Raw genomic sequence first — 18703 nt, 5'->3', positions numbered from 1 at the left:
ATGACTTAACTGCAGAAAAAGGATTGTGCAGATTACCAGGATTGTTTTTATTGCTCTTAGAGTGTTGTTTTTTTTTTTGTCTGTCCAAAAGGTTTTGTATAACAGCAGGGATTTTGGGCTTTTTTTTTCCATGAAACTTGCCTTCAGTCTTCACTCTTGTATTGCTCAGCTTCCCAGAGTGGGATTTTGTTTGTCTCTGCCTGGCTGGCATCCAGAGGTGTAGGACTTGCCTGAAGCTTCTGAGGCGTGCGTCTGGTTGCTTTCATTAAATTGCAGGTGAACCTTTAGACATACCACCTAAAAAAGATAACACTTTGCTCATGCCTCTCACTTCTTTTTTCTTTACTCTCACTCTTCCCAAATCCTCTGCTTTTTGCAGTCTGTCCTTTTTCCCTCTTAAATCCACTTTCCCATTCTGTGGTGCCTACTGGCTGAAAGGAAGGCCGTGTTCTGGTTGGGAAGCTATCTGTCCTGTTAGGAAAATGATGATGGCCAGTCAGAAGGCTCATACTGGCTCAGGAGATGCACACTCCTTTTGCCTGCAGCAGGACAAGTAGCTGCTGTTGCAGGTGAGCCAGAGAGGTTGCCTTCAAGTGGGCTGCATAGTGTGCTGCAGCTGAGCGATTGATTCTCCTGTTACAGGAGGATACCTTTCAGCAATATGTGAAGCCAGAGATTAATCCCAAGCTTTCAGACTTCTGCATCAGTCTGATAGGAATAACCCAGGTAATTTGCACTTGTTTCTTCAGGAAGAAATAGGAAAAAAAGGGATGTGGTGTTGATGTTTTCAGATTGGTAACCTTAAATGGTAGTCTTTCATGGTTATTTTTCTGTAAAGTCTATTCTCTTAATCCTTGGGTTTTTTTCCCTCTCCCAATTAACACAGAGCTGATTTCACTAAATTGGTAATTTTGTGGGGAAAAGTATTCACATTTTAATTCATGTGGAGAAATTTAATCTTCAGTAGAGCAAAGCACCTTTTGAATTGCATCAGTTCTTCTCCTACAATTTTTATTCTGAAGAGTTTAGAGTCTTAGGATGGCAATGGCTTGTGATAAGTGATTTAAGAAAGTCTGGGAAACAACCTCAAAGGTTTTAATCCAAGTTCAACTGCTGACTAACCTTGTTATCTTTACAGAAGCTATTAGGAGGTTGGCTCTTGTAGCGGTGCTTTTGTGGTGCTATTTTTTCAGATTAGAAAACTCTGTCCAGTCATCTGTTAATGTGTAATCTGAATTTGTAAACATTTTGATTAAGCCAATTTTTTAATTGCCTGTATACCAATACAGTTTATACACTTAATGCTTTTTTCTGTTTCTTACTTTGTTGGTTTTTGTTTGGGTTTTTTGGGTTTTTTTGGGGTTTGTTGTTGTTGTTGTTGTTTTCTAAGGACATTGTTGATAAAGCTGATATTTTTCCTCAAGTTCTACAGAATGTCGTAGAGTGGATGAGACAATGAGAACTGGGAACAAAGTACAGCTATTCCATGTTGACCTACAGGTATGTCCTTATGCAGCCTTCAGCACAATCTAAAATTGCAAAACCATGTTTAATATTTGTAAGAGCATTGCTAAAGATGGATCAGGACACTGCCATTTTCCTGGTTTTATTTTAATTGGAGCTGTTGGTAAAATTGGTAATGCTGAACTGAACTATTCAAAATGAAGCTTAAATCCATCAGATGGTGCCATTTCTTTCCTAGTGGTCTGTGTGCAACAGTGATGTTGAAGACTTTATACTTTGTTATTGCTCTAATTCTCCATTTATATCTAGCACATAACTGAAAATAACGCTCTGCAATTTTTAATTTTTAACCTGTAATTACATTGCTATCTTTGGAAGCAACAGTGAATTAAAAAAGAAAATGCTAAAGCAAAGCTGTTGCGAGGCTGGTTATATTACTGGGCCTGAATGTCTCTGGAATTCTCCAGAGCAATCTCCTCAGTGAAATTCTTTAAGGAAAATAGGTGCATTGAAATCTCTGTTGCATAGGTGAGATTGCATAGACAACTAGAAGAGATGAGGGGGGGAAAAAGCTTTACTTTAGCTTGCAGCTTACAAACCTGTTGGAGTGGTTCCCTTCAGGAAGGCAGGCTGCTAAATAAATAGGATAATTTCTTCATATTTTCATAGAGATCTGGTTTCTCATAAAACTAGGTGCAGTGTAGTTTCAATAGCCTACCTGAAGTAGAGAAATAAATGCATACCCAAATAATCAGGAAGATTTAAGGTGTCACTTGCTTCCCCGAGGGCTGTGTAAGCATCTGATTTATTGGCAGTTTTCAGTGATGATGTGGTAGGTGGTGTAGTTAGTGTGCTATTTTTTGTCTTAACCATTGTGGACCTGAAACCATCCTGGTGAAAGTCTTGCTCCTGTTATTATTTTTTCCCCCATGATTAACAAATTCATATCAAAAAAATCTTTAGCATTACTATAGCAAATGAGCTTCTCCTTCCTTTTTTCCTGTTTTCCTTCTACTGTTCACCAGAGACAAGACAGCTTTTAGTTCTACGACTGTGCAATATGTAGAACACAGGATTATATATGACTAATGTTTTCCTCTTTTGACTTTCTAAGATCTTGGGATATGAGTAAATTTTTGAACATCCAGTGTTGTTGTTTAAATTTTCGGGGGGCTCCCGGGGAGGGTCCCCCGGGAGACCCCCGGGGTCTTTGGGTCGTGGGGTTCCCGTGCTGGCAGGCAAAGAGACTTCAAACGCCGGTGGGGTGCTGATGAGATGAGGGTTTATTCAGAGTCCCACTCCAGGCAGGGAGCATGGTCCTGCAGGAGTGGGAGAAGGGAAGGGGAGAGGGGGAAGGGAGGAGAGGGAAGGGGAGCGTCCGGAGGCCTCTAGGGGAAGAAGGGCAAAAAGGGCGAACCCCCTTGCGTTAGCATTCTTATCACAGAGGTTCAAAAGGGGCGCAGTAACATTCTCCAGCCAATGAGGTTACAGATAACTTCATACTGCAGGGAGTGTACAGACTTGGGATAAACCATACATTTTCCAGGGGTGAGCTAGAACAAACCATTTCCATAAAATGCAATCCCACAATCCAGTGCTGTATTAGCCATATCAAATACCCTTCTTTTGCCGAAAAGTGGATCAATATTCGCAAATCATATGGGAACTTCTACAAGGTTTGTACAGATTGCTGTTTCTCTTATGGGAAAATTTGGTTAAAAGTCTAGAATGTCCTGTTGTGCTTGTCATATCTACTTGTGTAGTATAAAATTATAGTATTTAAGTTGCCTGGTGCCTGATTTTCAAATGTGTTTCATGTGTAGATCTCACTTCACTAATTGAAGATCATATAATCTACTGCATTTTGATTTTAATCTTGTTTTTAAGAGTCAGGTTGTGCTTCTTAAAGGATTGTCTAAAAATGCTATACCAGTCCTCTTAGATCAAGTGTATCTTGAAGTAGTTCAGCTGAAAAGATTGTCTTGATTTTTCAATTATTTTTTCCTGTTTTCCTGCAATACACTGCAAAACTAATTTGCACCACTATCCTCCTATAATCTTGACTGCTGACATTGTAATGGAGACAGAGAAGGATTCGAATGTATCTGCAGTGGAATCAAATTGTCAAGAGAAAAGAAATACCAACTTCAGTGCTGGGCCTTATTGCTGCTTTCTGTCAGACTACCATAAAATTTGAGTTATGGGAGATTCTAGCAAATTTCCAATCAGCCTATGAAACCAGGGTCTCTATATGGAAGCTGGAACAGAGCAACGTACGATACGACCAATATGGTTACAACATACGTTCTCCTCTTTATTCCCAAAATGGCTGGTTTTATACAGTGCAAAATAATTTACAGTTGCAGGTGCATTCTTATTGGCATTCAGCGTGAACAAGTATGTAAACTATCACAGTTTAAGGCAACTACCGTATCTTCACTCTAATTGTCCTATACAGTCTATGCACACACCTTAACCTAATTTCTAACTGCGCCACAAAACTTATCTAGTTCTACACAGGCCAAAATCTGAGGCCTGGCAGGCCCAAATCTGAGGCCCAGTTTGGGATAGCTCAAATCTCATTCCACAGCACATCATGCCCACGATCTCTAAGAAATTCGGTTATAGTTCCCTCTTTTTCTTTTTGAGCTACCCAAACTGATGCTAAGGCACGGCTGGCTAATTTTTGCATACATCGTATCAAGCAAGGCACGATAATTAAGATAACTATAATAACAATGAGTATCACTGTACTAAAATGGATCAAATCTTTGATCCACCCAGTAAAACCCCATGATCCAAACCATTTGTCAAATGGAGTGTCTACAACTACAAGTTTTTTCATGTTGCTTTTCAACTGTGACAGCTGCTTGTAAATTGATTGCAAATGGTCTGATAAATTCATGCAGCACATGCCCTCAGATTCTTCACATCCATACCCTTGTGCTAAAAGGAGGAAGCCCACTGCGGCTCTGTTTTGAAGAACAGCATGAAGAATATCATTAACATCTTTGGCAAGCTCACTTAGTTGATTGGATGTTATATTAATTTGTTTTCCTGTCCAGAAGGCTAAATTTTTTAATTGCGTGAGGGCTTGCGCTGATGCAACTCCTGGGGCAAAAAATGATGCTGAGATTACAGCTGCAGGTTGCCATAACTCAACTCGATCTTTACAGTTGGGGCTTAGTTGAGACATATTGCGTTTGACTCGTCGGGTCTTTTGAGACAATCCTAAAACTTGATGAATGCTAGGAGCAATGTTAATTTACCAAAATAGCATGGTCCCCCTATAGCTTCTTGAGGCACTGCAGACCAGGCTCTATCTCCACAAATGAGAAAGATCCCTGGCGGTAATTTTCTTGCAATACCTGTTAATGGTGTCACAGACTCAGTCCAATTGTTGCAGTATTCAGTATAGTTATAATACAATGGGGACTGGGGAGATAACCAAGTGTTGCCATTTTTCAGTTGCCGTTTGTCTACAATTAGTAAGCTTGAATTCATGATAAAATGTCCAAAGATCAAACAGTAATTCCCTGGCACAGAACCCAAAAGATCAAGTTCTTGGGGCTCAGTTCTAGCAACTTTAAGATTTTGCGCAATGACAACAGCTTGCGTTCCCAAAACACTCTCTGGATTAATTTTGATTTGAGACCAGGTTCTGAACTCTGTCATGGAGTCCACTGGGACTCCAATCAAGCAAGTCCGAAAAGGATTTGATAGTGTGGCTAAAGACAAGCAAAAAGAATCTTGTTTGCTTCGATCAGCCTAAGTGACCCACATATTTTGTCTTGGGTCAATTTCAAGCATTCCCGATCCTCCTTCTATTAAAACATTAACTAAAATAAACATTCCAACACCTAACATTCTATTTATCATTTTGGTTGTCTCTCTTAGAAAAGCAAAACAAACAACACCTGCTTATTACCTAATCTTAAATCTTAACAATGACTTATCGCTAAACTTAATCTTATAACTGTAACTGTATGACTATTTTTTCTAATTTAACAATTAATTTTCAGCAGTCTCAGAGTCTTCACAAGGTGCTTCAGGTAAATCACTGCTGTCACTGTGGTTATCACTGTTAGTTGGTATCTCTGACTGCGGACACGCACGGGTAAATCGGCTCGGCACCCAAACAGGTCCTTCTTCTCCTGCGGAAACACACATATAACCACGACCATTAAACAACACAGGACTCGGTCCCTGCCATTCGCCCATTTACATGTTTTTGTGATACACATAAAGCCCTGGAATCACTTGTGGTCTTCCTTCTTTCACTGCATGGTGATGGATGACAACTGCAGGCTCTTCTCTTCCTTCTGCTAAGCACAAATAGTTTAAAGTGAACAGTACCTTGGATAATCGACTAGTTACGTCAGTTTCATCACTCTGTTTTTGCTTTGCTAGATATTCTTTCAGCATCCAATTAGCTCTTTCTACGATGGCTTGACCAGTGGGGGAGTGAGGAATTCCGGTGGTATGCTTGACTCCCCACTTCTGCAGAAATCTAGCAACTCGCTGACCGACATAGGCTGGACCATTGTCAGTCTTAATTTCTGCAGGCACTCCCATCACTGCAAAACAAACAGTAAGGTGTCTTTCAACATGCAAATCTCTCTCGCCTGACTGCACTGTGGCCCAGATAAATTTAGAATAGGTATCAACAGTGACATGGGCATATTTCAATCTTCCAAATTCTGGAACATGAGTTACATCCATCTGCCACAATTCTAAAGCTTTCATTCCCCTTGGGTTTGTGCCCAGGCCAAGGCCAGGCCCATGGTGACTACATTGAGGGCAGGCATGCACAATCCCCTGTGCATCATTCAGGGAAATTTGGAATTGTCGACACAGGGCCCTAGCATTTTGATGAAAATTTTCATGGCTGTCACGAGCCCTCACAAATTTGTTTTCAGGAGGGACATGGGCAACGCAACTGACTGCAGCGTCTGCTCGTGCATTGCCTTCTCCTAAACCGCTGTTGCATTGATGGCTGCGAATGTGCATGACACAAAAGGCACGCTGACACTGTTTAAGTACACTTCTTAATTGCTAAAACACTTCTCCAAGGCGCTGGTTTTGACTGGTCCTGATGAGTGCATCTGAGACACTAATTTTGAAGCTTTGAGAAAAGCTAAGGTTATAGTTAACAATAGATGTTGCTGATTTAGCTAAAATGAATAGATAAGCTTTGCTGAAATCAGTTAAAAGTTAGAGGATGGTTAAAAGAAACCGGATTTAAGATAAGCTACCCCAGATTTAATAACTCATTGCTTGTCAAACAGAGAAACTAATCAATACAACACAAGACCTCCTGTTTCCAGAAACCCACTGAAATAGTCCTGGAAAACAGGCAACAGGGAGTTCTACCATCCATCAATCACATCTGCATTGAAAAGGTTGAAAGTTTAGAACGAGGAAGACTCGTTTTACTTCCTCCTTTTGGTGACCACTCCTCACAAAAGGACCATCGACCCATTTCAGGGAACAAACTATGCATGCTTAATAGCCTTTTTGTCAATTAGCATTTGAAGCGGAGAAGAGGAAGTGACAGGGGTATGAATATGCATTTGTATTTTGTGTACTCAACATGTTTGTAAATAAAAGGCTTTGTAATTACCTGTGATCTTTGCAGTGCGCATTAGGGAGCTAGCCCATGCGCTGCCTGGCATTGTATTAAACATACACTTTCTAACTTAAACTGTTAGAGAGTCTTTTGTCTGTCACAGCCGGATATCGATAATAGATCGATGTTCATATTTTAATAAAGTAGTATGACTGAGAGCTGCTGGCTGGCTTCTGGTCAGGGTGTGACACACATTTTTCTCCTCTTTTCCTTGAGGGAATCGAATGGACAGTGCTGCTTGCTAGTTAGGTGAGAAATGTGCAGCTTGCCTCACCTTGAGGCATCCTTGTCTGTGGTTGCTGCTGTGTCTTCGGGAGAGGTGTGACCTCTCCCTAGTTCCTCACTCTCCTCTAATGTGGAGTGAAACGAACAGGGCTTATGCCTTTATTAATATTCAGCTCTTTATTAGAGAGATCAGCTGGATGGAGGAGCTTGCCGGAGTCTTCCCACGCTCTTGTAGCAATCCGGAGGGACAGGAAGTCTCTCACCTCGGCACTCAGCTGCAAGCAGTAAGTGTCAAGTCCTTGTTCCCATGGGAACAGCTAGGAGCTCTCTCTGGTCAATCCTCAGAAGGCAGAGCAGTGGGGAGTCTGGCAGACGTCAGACTCTTTAGCCTTGTGGAAAAACCTCGAGAGTTTCTCTCTGTCCCAGTCACTTGAGCTGGTCCGCTTCCATTCCGTTCAGACTCCTCATAGGTCAGGGTGAGTCTTCGAACCAGGCCAGGGGGTGCGTCCACTCCTTCCTCAGCGTGAGAAATGCATATTATATGGCTCTGCGCAGATATTTACTATATGTATTATGCTAGGTTGAAAAGTTATGCTGTATTAACTTTTGAATAGTATAGTGAATGTAGTTTTGTAATTAACATTAAGCTCTAGTAGTTAAAATAGAAGCTATGTGTGTGAGATATTCTTTTTATTAGCTCGGGAAAAGGAGAAGATAATCAGGGGGTTCTTCGCACAGAGATAACAATTACAGAAACCCCTAAATTTCCAGAGGAGAAGGATTTATGGCGTTCCTTATCTACAGAAATGAACCTCTTCAAGCCTGACTTAGAGGGGCCTGAGGGATTAACAGAAAGTTTTTGACAAGTACTCGACCAAATGTCTTGTTTTAAATAAAATATGCATAATCATGAGGTGACTCCTCTTAAGGGGTAAATTCTCTTTTAACGTGGTCCTTCTCCTGCTGAATTTGGTCCAGGGAGAGGGGACCCGGCCCAGGCTGTATCTCTTTGCTATTATTGTCTCATAAATTGTCCTACTCTAAATTGTTTAACTTTTATTACTGTATTTGTATTACTTTTTTTTAATAACCATTTTTATTTTTATTAAATTTCCAAAAAATCCCAAAAGGGAGTGATTGGCGTTTATTACACTCAGCCAGGGCACAATCCAATTCCCCTCTGATGCATCTAGCTTCCCATCTTGGGGTGCAGTTCCTCTCAAAAAAGCCTCCCAGGATTCACAGGGTTGGTTTTATTTGCATATACCAATGCATATGCATTTGTCCTGGTCGAAGCAGAAAAAGGTGGTTAATGACAGGGCCATTTAGACAGTAGCCGCTCCTTTTCACATTTTAATGAGGTAGGAGAATGCCACAGGGCAGCTTCCCCTTGTAGTCGTGCATTTCTGTACCCGAGCAGGTGTTTCTATATAAGGAAGTTAAACTAAAATTTTCTATAGCCTGCTTGTTGCAATTGGCTCAGTACCAGCACAGACACAGTGATAGGGCTTTGCAAGTGCATCTCAAAGCCTAGTGTCAATCTCATTGGGCAAAGTGCCAAATAGCCCACCTAGACCATCGAGTATTAAAGAGCCTGCACAAGAGGTGCACGAGGCTTTTTGGGAATGCCTTAGCCAGTGTAACTGTGCTTGGTACACTGTGCTCGCCTTATCTCTTTTTGTTTTATAATGTTTGTTATTTTTGCTGTTATTAAAACCTTTATTTTACAAAGCATATCCTGAGAAGCCGTCTCGCTATTTTTTAAAGCCATTTCTCCTCTGGCTGGACCCTCGGAGGTATTGAGAGAAAACTCAATACATGGTGCCTCTGAACTAGGACCTTATATTAAGATACCTAGTTGGAGTTTTGCTGACAGAGCCCTCACGTCAGCTAGGCCGTTTTGCTCTTGGTTTTCGTTTTTTTAAAAGCAAGCTCGTGGTGGTTTTTTTGGTCGTGAAAATAAAACCACATTTTTGGGTCAAAAAGGCTTAGAGGGAGTCTTTTAACTGAACCCCTATACTGGTGAGAAGGGGTCCTTGCCAGAGACACCGATTCTGGTACGGAGGTGGATTACTCTTCAGAAGAGAGAAGCTGCAGTCTAGCAGAGCTGGAGACGGAGAACAGCTAATCACCGAGTGACCTCAGAGAGTCGGGGACAAACCAAGAGCGCTGGGTGATCACAAGAGCCATTCTGGTGAGTGAAATGGGGACCCAGCAATCAGTAGAAGAGCGAGACACCTTTTATTATTTTAATTATAAACTGATTATTCAAGACTATAAGTTTGAGAGGAAAGAGCTTAAAAAACTTGTGAAATGGGTCTATAAATAGTTTCTGGACACTACCACAGCTGAAACATTAACAGTAGAATTTTGGGACATAATAGGATTAAAGTTGTTTAACTCAAAGAAAAAATCTGCTTTAAAATTAAGACCCATCTTTAAAACTGTGTTAGACTCTGTAACAGAAGACGGTGAAAAGCTTGTCAGTGCAAAAACACCTGAAACTGCAGAAAGAGAAACCTGGCAAAACGCTTCTAAAAGCAACCATAAAAAAGGAGCCCAGAAAGTAAAATGCAAAAAGGCTCCTGCTCACCTTAGACATGAAGATAAAAATCCAAGTTCTGATGCCCCAAGTCCCAGAAAAATCCAGCTTGATATGCTCCTGAGAAGCAGGCACGGGAGGGCTCAGAGCCCCCCCCCTCCGCACCCTCCTCAGTCCCCCGGCGTGAGACCCATGCTAGCACTGGCCACGCGGGCTAGAGTCCCATTCCAACCGCCCTCCCCACCCCCTCGGTCTCCTAGTACGAGATACGTTAATTTTGAGCGCGCGAGTTTTGAACAAAGCCCTGAAAGCGCGGGCTCAGACAACAGAGAAACTCGTGGAACTCTCCATGTTTCTGAGGCAGAGGCTGAAGCTCCACGTGGGTGGGCTCGGTACAGCCCGACCCTGCGGCACGCTCAGTCCGATGTGTCACTCAACTCCTCCCACTCCAGCACGGGAAGCTCCCCCTCCATGGGCAGTCCCAAGCCTCAGGCACCGCCCCAGGTTGCCACCCACAGCCTGGACAGACACGCCCTGGCTGTGAGGAGCGTGAGAACCGGACGTGACATCCCGGAACTAGCCCCCCCCCCCCCCAAGATGGCAGCGCCCATGCCGGAGAAAAGTAAACAAACTCCGATGATAAATCAGAAGGTTTCCCACACGTCCTGCAGCTTCTCCGATGGTTCGGAGGATTCATCAGTCAGCATAGATCCCTGGCACAAGATAAGGAAGGAAGCAGCACGAGATGGGGAGTGGGAAATCCTTTCAAAACTTAAAGTCTTTCGTGTCCGATATAATAGAGCAGGATTAAATCCCCAGTGGGAACAAATAAGTTTTTCTGAAATAAAAGAACTTTGCAAAACTGCAAATTTATATGGAAGAGGCTCTACCTTTTTTAGAGGTCTATTGCAAGCCACCTTTGCTGCCAATGTACTAACACCTCATGATCTAAAACAAATAATCACATCTCTCCTGTCTCCTACTGAATATTCTTTATGGGAATTGGCATGGAAGCGTGCTTTAAATCAGTTTAAGAAACTATGCCAAAAATCCAGCCACTGCAGCCTTAACACTTGAGCAGCTGAAGAAGAAACATCTATGAAAGAAACATCAGATCATGTCACCTCAGCAGTGCAGAAAGCAGGATTTACAGAATTACAGAACAGACCATTACACCACAAAGACTCCAACTACTTTGCAATCCAAAAACTCTTAATGAGATGCAGCAACTCATAGGGACTATCAACTGGATCAGACCTCTGTTAGGTATCACAAATCGAGACTTAATCCCTTTATTTGATTTATTAAAAGGAGACACAGCATTAAACTCCCCACGAGAACTCACCAAAGAAGCTCAGAATGCTTTAGAAAAAGTGTTTGAGGCCATTCAGTCGCGTCAAGCACACCGTTATAATCCTAACCTCTCTTTTTTATTTGCAGTTTTAGGAGAAAGCCCCCAACTTCATGGATTAATGTTCCAATGGGATTTGGCAAAGAAAGACCACCTGGTAATACTAGAATGGGTCTTTTTGTCCCGACAGATGAGTAAAACCATAACAACATGCCCTGAAATTATGTCTCAACTCATAATGAAAGCCCGATCTCGAATGTTTTCTCTTTCAGGCAAAGATTTTTCAGAAATATTTTTGCCAGTCAAATCCATATATTTGGAATGGTTGATTCAAAACTCACAAGTCTTGCAAATTGCACTTGCAGACTTTGCAGGAAAAGTTTCAAGTCACTACCCAAAGCACAAACTATTGAATTCACCTTTAAAATTAATCGAAAAACCTCTAAGGAGTTACACACCCTTACAGGCAATCACCTTTTTTACAGATGGCTCAGGGAAATCTCAAAAATCTGTAATTACCTGGCAAGATCCTAACACCAAAGAATGGGAATCGGACATTGAGAAAATAGAAGGCTCCACCCAGATAGTGGAGCTAGCAGCTGTTGTGCGTGTGTTTTCTAGGTTTAGGTTTCCATTTAACTTAGTAGCTGACTCTTTCTATGTTGCAGGTGTGGTGGAAAGAGCAGAGGGATCTCTGCTCAAAGAAGTCCCAAATGATCAGTTATACAGTTTACTTAAGAAACTAATCTTTCTTCTTTCATCCCGACAGCAGCCGTATTTTATCACACATATTAGATCACACACTATCCTCCCAGGTTTTATGGCAGAAGGTAATGCAGTCGCAGACCATTTAGCAATGACAATACAGAACACATTGCCTAATGTCATTGAACAAGCCCGAATAAGCCACATGTTCTTTCATCAGAACGCATCCGCACTGACAAAGATGTTTGGTATCTCACAAAACCAAGCAAAAGCAATTGTTCAGACATGTTCAGACTGTCAAAAATTAGACATCCCAGCCATAGCAACAGGAGCAAATCCCAGAGGCTTGAATAGCCTCCAATTATGGCAAACTGATGTAACACAATATCAGTCTTTTGGCAAATTCAAACATATACATTTATCCATAGATACCTTTTCCGGAGCAATTTATGCTTCAGCACATAATGGTGAAAAGACCAGAGATACAATCAAACACTTTCTTCAAGCATTTGCAACACTAGGCATCCCACAAGAAATTAAGACAGATAATGGACCAGCATATATATCTCAGAAACTACACCAGTTTCTCAACATTTGGGGAGTCAAACATACTAGAGGAATACCTCACTCATCAACAGGTAGAACAGGTATAGTAGAAAGAGCACACAGGTCACTGAAAACACTTTTAGAAAAACAAAGGGGAGGAGTAGAAGTGCTCTCTACTGTAGGAAGGCTAAATAAAGCTGTATATGTATTTAATTTATTAAATAACTAATTTATGGAACAGATGCCCCCAATTTTCAGACACTTTAGTAACACTACACAAGCAAAACTTAAGGAGCGGCCACCGGTGTTCATCAAAGACCCTGAAACAGGAAACGTTTCAGGACCTCATCCCCTCATAACTTGGGGAAGAGGCTTTGCGTGTGTTTCCACAGATGCTGGCCCCAAACGGATCCCTCAAAGAATGTGAAGCCGCAGTCGCAGCAGATAAAAGAGCAGAAGAGCACACCTGAAGAAGAACACACCAAAGATGCTAGATGACTGCGGATGGTAGCTTCAAGAGGACTTCTGCACTTTGACACAGCCCAGCACTATAGACACTGAAAAACATTTGAAGCAGAGACTTAAGTTTTATAAAAGTTGCACTGTTAAAATTTCTGAAGTTATTATTGTCATGTCAAAATTGTTCGTTGTTGTATGTTAAAAGTTATTACCAAATCCTTATGCAGAAGAAAAAGAAAATATAGTTCACTTGAAAAAATCTCCCCAAACAAAAAAGTAAAATAAGATTCATATGTAATTTGAGACTAAATATTAATTTTAAAATACTAATAGTTGAAATATTATCTAACAAAAAGAAAGTACCAAATTTAAAATTTTGTAATCCATAAAACTACAGCTTAACTATAAACCAAATTGTTAAATAACAATAAGTTATTGACACAATCACAATTATGAACAAAAGTGAGAATTTTTTCAAAGTAATTATTTTTCTTTTTTTCTTTTTTTTAATATGATTTTACAGGGTGAGATGTAGTCGTGCATTTCTGTACCCGAGCAGGTGTTTCTATATAAGGAAGTTAAACTAAAATTTTCTATAGCCTGCTCGTTGCAATTGGCTCAGTACCAGCACAGACACAGTGATAGGGCTTTGCAAGTGCATCTCAAAGCCTAGTGTCAATCTCATTGGGCAAAGTGCCAAATAGCCCACCTAGACCATCGAGTATTAAAGAGCCTGCACAAGAGGTGCACGAGGCTTTTTGGGAATGCCTTAGCCAGTGTAACTGCGCTTGGTACACTGTGCTCGCCTTATCTCTTTTTGTTTTATAATGTTTGTTATTTTTGCTGTTATTAAAACCTTTATTTTACAAAGCATATCCTGAGAAGCCGTCTCGCTATTTTTTTAAGCCATTTCTCCTCCGGCTGGACCCTCAGAGGTACTGAGAGAAAACTCAATATCCCCTCATCCTCAAACTTGCTGGGGTGTGGGGGCTACATCTCGCCTAGCCGGGAGGGGGGGGTCAGCGGCTCCCTAGGAGCAGCAGCATCACCCCAGCTATGGGGTTCTCTGCAAAAAAGAAAAACCCCATTTTTCTAACAGGCTGGGTGATGGCACGAATTGATGAGAGGAGGGGGTTGCATTTTGAGCAATCAGAAACTCTTTTAATATGCTAATGGGTGCTCCATATTTTCCTCTGGGGGGATGGAGCGGCTGTCTCGCTATGGGGCCCAGGACAGGGATGGCACAGCCACTCCCGACAGGGGTTTACCCATCTCTGGGAAATGCTGGGGGGTTCCAGTGCCCCCCATTTACTCTGTTCGGACCCCGGCCATTGTTCTCGTCAGCAGCGGCTGCGCCTGTCAGGGCTGCACGGCATGACTGTGGCTGCCCGGCGGCTGGTGTTCTAGAGACATAACCCTGCCACATCCCAGGGCCACAGCAGCAAATACTGGCAGCTTTTTGAGCCCTCATACCCACTGGGAATTCCTTCATAACATGGAGCACTGTGGTGGAGTAAGATAGCCTTGGTTAGCCTGGGGAACTCTGCTGTCCTTCCTCAGACTTGTGAAGGCACACAGTGGAAGCAAAAAAGGCCTCTCACTGCCATTTCCTTCAGCCTTAGTCTCCCATAATTCCCGTTTTTTGGTGCTGGGGCATCTCTACTTGCCTTCTTGGCCATGGAGTCTTTCTCCAGGTCCCTCCTTCCTCCACCAGCCCACAAGAACACCCTCTCACCAACCCACCACTGCTCTCCTGGTGGTTGTTTATGAGAAGTGGCATGAGGGGATAGCAAATCCACCAAGGATTTTTCCTTATCCTTATCCTTAGCCTTCTCTGGCCTCTCCTAGGCTGTCTTTTCTGTCCCTCAGCATGACTGCCAGTCCCCCCCAGATCACTGGCCCCTTTCCATGTCCTCTCCATAAAGAAGTAGATGTTTAGCTGGGCCCCTGCGCAGGGCATCTTGTCTCAGCAGGGTGGAAATGTGAATGGAGTCACCCTCGAGACTGTCCCCAGTACAGGAAGCTGTCCTGGAAGATGATTTCCACATGGGCAGTTGGGCCTTCCCTGGGAGCTACTCCATGGAAAGTAAGAGGCTGTCTTGTCTAGGCAGATTTGTTTGGTCCTGTAGGCAGTCTGGCTATAGATATACCCTGTTCTTGTTTAACTGTGCCATATTCTGCTCTTTAGCTGCATGCCAAACACTTCTTCAAATAAATGAAACTAGAGTAGCATCTTCCTTCCTTTGCTGGTCATGGTGAAATCTGGGAAGAAGGGTAGTTTGCAAATACTGTGAAATAATTTCACTTTTTAGTAACACAATGAAATTAGGAAATCTGTTTTCGCTGCTGTAAACAGAGTCTTCAGAATTGAAAACTATTGCAGATGGCTTAAGCAATTGCCAGCATGGTGAAAATACCTACAGTGGCACAAGCATCCAGTGGGATCTATTTTCTGGAGGTTACTGACTTTAGATGTATCAGTGCTTTTCATCTCCCACTGCTAGATGTGGTTACCTCTCTGTGAAAGATTGCCTGAACTTACTTGGCCAACATTTTGCTCCAGTTAGATCTGGAAAAAAAGACACCTGAATAAGCAATGACCTTTCTCAAGGTGAGACCCTAATTGCCCCAGTGACATTTCCAGTTATTTGACATCTTGAACAATACAAAATGCGTGAATTTATCCTCAGCTGATTCTTACAAAGTAAACAAGCCAGAACACAATGCTGCTACAAAATTGCCACATCACAGGGGGCTGCAAATATCTGAAAATTGAAATAAAGTTCAAGGTAAACATGACTTCAATACTTTCTGATATTTTCCTTGCTAGAGACCAAAAGACCTCCTGTATATTAATAAAACAAGAATTCTCTGTTATAGCAGTCCACAGACAAATCAAGAACCTGTGGTATCAAACATTAGCAAGTTATAAAAGAACCTAGGGCTGGGAGAAAAAAGTACTAGCAACTTGAAAAAAATGCTGAAGCTTTTTTAGGAATTCCAGGAAATGCTAAAACTTGAAATTGGCGTGAGCATTTTGTGTAATGCTTATTGCTACACGCACCTTCCTGCTTTTTCTGGAGAATTGGCTACTGGCACTTCCATGACTTGGAAGCCATTGGTCGTGCTCACCTCCAAGTCCTTGTTGATTTGCCTTGGAAATGTACTTGGAGTCATCTTGGACACCTAAGAAAGGGCCAGACATAGGCAGTGAACAAAACTATGAAGTTCTATGTCCTGCCTTGACTCTTTCCTCAGTCCTACCTTTCTCTGAGCACATTCAGACTCTTCCTGCCTGACAGGACACTTCCCCTAGTGTCAAGAGCTCAGACGTACGTTGAGTAAAAGAGGAGAGCAGCATTATTTCCCCACACCCTGCCTCTCCCCGTAGTCATGGCTCAGAAGAAAGGCATGTCTCTCCATCACACATGCACCACTTAGAAACCACCCTGCCCAAGGACTGTTCCTGCCTTACCAATAAGGACTGTGGTTTTCTGCCAACTTGTATTTTTGGAGATTGTTTACACATAATGACTGCTCAGATCACTCCAGTTTGTTGACGTATTTTTTCTGGAGGTCCTCAAACTAGACACTGTTCTTCTGAAACAAAGCTACAAACACCAAGCAGATGGAAACCAACCATCTCCTTCACTCCTGTCAAGTGGGTGGGAGCTCATCAGGAGAAATCACCCCTGAAGGCAAACAACACGTAGCTCTAGAACATCAAGGATACTTTTTGTCCTGTCCAAAAACCAGAGTGAAGCTGTATAAGCACCACCAGGAATCCTACTTAGAGGTGTGACAAGCTCTGCAGAAAACAGGGCAACAGCTGGGAGAGAGGGTGTACTTGTGGACACTGAATCCATGGTAACATGGACTGCGGGAAAGGCTTAGTCACTGGCAAATATGCATCTGGGTTTAAGGTTTATGCTACAATTACACTTGCATACGGTTTATTCAGAAGTCCTTTTCTTTTCCATCTTGTGCAATTTTGTTTTCTGAGTCCCTTAGCATTCGCTGAAGACTCCTTTTTATATTGAGCCTGCTAGTTTGGGGGTTAAGATGAACTGGAATGAATCCTGTAGTGTTATATACAGAGGGTGTCCTACAGTCATCAGAAAAAGGCAAAGAGAAAGGAAGTGCCACCTGGAGAAACCTTGAGGTGATTCAGAGTCCAAGAAGTAGGTGCTAAGATCTCAGGGGACCCTGAGCAAATACCACCACCAGTGGCAAGATGGCATTGGGAAGAAAAATTGAACTCCAGGAAGGTGTTTCAGATGCCCACCTGCAGGCAGCATCCCTCCCCCCACCTCCAGTCTCCTCTGAAACATCAGCTGTTTTACTAGTTTGGTATTAGCAATGTGGTGATGTTGCCATTTGATTAAAATAAACTGTATTTAGCTAGTAGAGAACCTTATAGTTGACATTAGTTGTAGTAGTCATGCTAAGGCTTAGTAGGCCGCGTATAACCTACAGATGAACTATCATAGTGAAATTTGTAATGTAAGCAGTGTAGCTAAGAAATAATCACTTATCTAAGGAATGTACCTTTTGGCAGGAACCTAAATGTTAAGAAGATAATAGTACCAGGCGTTAGAATTAAGTAAGATTTTGTAACGATGAAGAAATCATGTAAAGAAACATATAAAAACCCTGTAAAATTTCTGTAAGATGGGGCTCTGATTTTGGACGCTAGTCCTCGGCTCCCAGGGCCCTCAATAAAGCACCGCATAAACGACTTCGGTTGTTTGTGTTTTCTTCGGATCGGGCAACAGTTTTCTGGCGACCGCGGCAGGACTCCGAAGGTGGCTAGGGGCGGTTCGCGTTTCGATCCACTCCACGCCGGCACCGAGTGATTCTCGGGGAGTCATCGGTTCGTGCCTGACCCCTGCGCCTGGCGGACGACTGCGAAAGGTAAGCCCGAAGGTGCTTTATTTTTCTGGTTTGGGTGCCTGCCCATAAGACGAGGTGGCAATCCTCTCCGGGTTGGGCTAAGACGTCTGGTTGGTCTGGGAAGCCTCGGCGCTGGCTGTCAGACGTGGCGAAAGCTGCGCAGGTCCGGCACTTGCCCCTCGCGGCGTTGAGAAGCGGCAAGTTGGTATTGGTCTGGTATTGGTCTGGTATTTATTCTGGTATTCATTTTGCTGTGTGAGTGTGAGTATGTGGTGTGATTGATTTGTTGAATTGTCAATATTGACTGGGGTTATTATTGTTTTGTACGCTGCTGCATATTGGTTGTTGTTGAGTTGCTGTATAGCTGTAGGTGAAACCGATTCAAAATGCCATTTGGAGCTCTTAAGTCTATGGTTCAGTTCTCTAAGGGTATACCCGAAAATACTCCGTTAGGATGTTTATTGAAGAGGTGGAAAAGTGAAAGGTTTTTCCAAGAGATGAGTAAGGACAAGATGATTGAATATTGTAATCATTGGTGGCCGGAATATGAGCGAGAGGGGCCGGTATGGCCAGAAAATGGTACTGTGGATTATGATACCCTGAATTCACTAATGCAGTATTTAAAGGAAAATGAAAAATGGGATGAAGTACAGTATTTGGACTTGTTTTACTTACTGCGCAGTAAAAAGGAGTGGCAGACTGAATGTGGAATAATGGTATTGGAGATGAAAGAATCTGGGTGTGGGGGCTGTAAAGGGAAACCTAAATGTGTCCAGTGCTTAGCTTTAACCTCTCGACCAGAGGAGGATTTGTCTTTAATGATGTCACCCGGAGCGCCTTCCGCCCCACCCTCCCCTGCTGCCTCGGCGTCCCCTGCTGCCTCAGCGTC

This window comes from Prinia subflava, chromosome W (assembly GCF_021018805.1).
Source record: "Prinia subflava isolate CZ2003 ecotype Zambia chromosome W, Cam_Psub_1.2, whole genome shotgun sequence".
NCBI lineage: Eukaryota > Metazoa > Chordata > Aves > Passeriformes > Cisticolidae > Prinia > Prinia subflava.
Note: the sequence above shows the minus strand (reverse complement) of the source record.